Source organism: Macadamia integrifolia, chromosome 12, assembly GCF_013358625.1.
Source record: "Macadamia integrifolia cultivar HAES 741 chromosome 12, SCU_Mint_v3, whole genome shotgun sequence".
Lineage (NCBI taxonomy): Eukaryota > Viridiplantae > Streptophyta > Magnoliopsida > Proteales > Proteaceae > Macadamia > Macadamia integrifolia.
Window position 1 is genome coordinate 24696512 of NC_056568.1, and position 2053 is coordinate 24698564.

Here is a 2053-nt window from a genome sequence, read left to right on the forward strand (position 1 = left end):
CCCCCACACACACACACACACACACCTTAAACCTTTTGCCTAAAAAATATGTTTAAAAAGTATTATTGCTAAATGTGGTAAGAGATTGAAATAACTTATGCAATTATGTTATGTAATGGTTGCAAAAGTTTCATTCTTAGGTTTGAAAATCTCTACTATCTTTTCTTTCAATTTCCCTTCCGAGCCTACAATTCATATATAATATTTATATAATCAAAAAGGAAAGAGAGTGTTAGAGAAGGCATGTACTCACGGGATCTATATAATTTTTTTAATGTGTGTAATCCAATAAAAATGGAAGACTAACTTCGTCAAAAAGGAAGGAAAGTTTTGGCCTTGTGATATCTTCATTGTCCTAACTGATATCCTCACTTTTCAATCATTTCTCACAATGGCCTGTGATAAAGCAACCTAGACATTTAATTTTTTCCGCATATAGTATCTCCCTATCTGGTAGGGGGCAAAAACTTCTAATACTAACTGTATAACTGATACCTTAATCTCCTTTTATGCAAAAGTTTAATAATAGATTTATTTTTCTCATTAAAAAAAAAAATACTACCTCATAAATTTTTTGCTTGGTGTAGAAAAGATATATTTTAAGAGAAAGGGAGGAGATTTAAATGCCCCTAGATTGTAATGTTATCCCAGGCAAAACCAATGGAGGCATAGGAGGGGGAGTCACACTTTTTGTCAACAAGGGATCCACATGTTATGGAAGATAGAGAACGTGAGAGTGTACTATTATACATAGGTAGTGTGTATAGTTTTTTTTCATATTTATTTATTTATATAACTCCTTTCGTACTTAACCCCCAACCCCCTCATAAAAGAGTAACACCAATTGCACTAGAATTGTTTGAACTAGTTTAAAATCTTGATAGAAATCATTAATGCCTCGACAAATAATACTTTTATTCTTTTTAGGGATAGGAAAATAAAAACCAAGAAAAACCTGATGGAAGGGAAAGAGAAACACTATGAATGTGCTGAATAAAAGTTTCATCAAAGAATCTCGACGAATACAAAAGATAAATTAAACGAGAGAGTAAAAGTTACTTAGAACTTACTAATGGTGAGTTCATCCAAATGAATACAACGCTTGGACATGATCCCCCTCAATTGCTCCTTCTTCAATGGTTGTAACCCAAGCTTGAAACGATGAGATTTTGTCTTCTCATCAAGTGTTAATTAAGGTTTTGGCATTGACTTTTAGGGGGAAAGAACCTTGCTCGTTTGCATAGCTCTATGTCCAGACACAGGTAGATGTGAAAAGACTGCCCTACCCCCCGTCCCGTACGCTAAAGATGATTCCAGGCACCCTTCCATTGGCCTGCACCCTAGCCCAATGGCCTCACAAGTGGACAAATCTCATTTAATGCAAAACTAATACTGAATTTTACAATCAAACAGTTCACGTTATCCCAAGTGGTGGATCCTAAAGGTTGTCTTTGAATTGTCTTTAATTGCACAAAATGATGATCCTTTCAAAGAGGCAACATAAAATCCTTATGTTAGAAAAGTTTCATTATGTTTTCTCTCCGCTACACAACCAATATCCACAATGAAATTTGCAGGCATTGAATTAAATCATCGCCATGAACCAAAATCCATTGCACATTGATATTGAAGTATTATGACTTGTGATTGTACCCAAAAAGGTTAGAAAATACTTTCTGAATAATATTTACTTAATGTAATAAAATTCCTTTTTGCAAATAATTTGATTGGATTAAGCATTTCAGTCCGAGGAAGGTATTAGGCACTTCAGTCCACCCCATTAAATCGGACTTCATCATGATGCGGGAAATGTAGGAAATGCACGGAGATGACCCTAGGAGATCAGTGGGGCCAAGACGTTGGTCTCAATTGGGCTGATCCATGGCATTAGTCAATTCGCCAACCAGATCCATGGTCTAAATTCTATAAATGTCTTTTCCACCCCTCAGCGAGAGAAAAAAAAAGAACTAGAATGGATAAAAAGAAGTTCAGCTCCAAAGGTGGGGTAAGGATCAAGATACGTATCGGGAAATTATGAAGCACCCGGCCAATC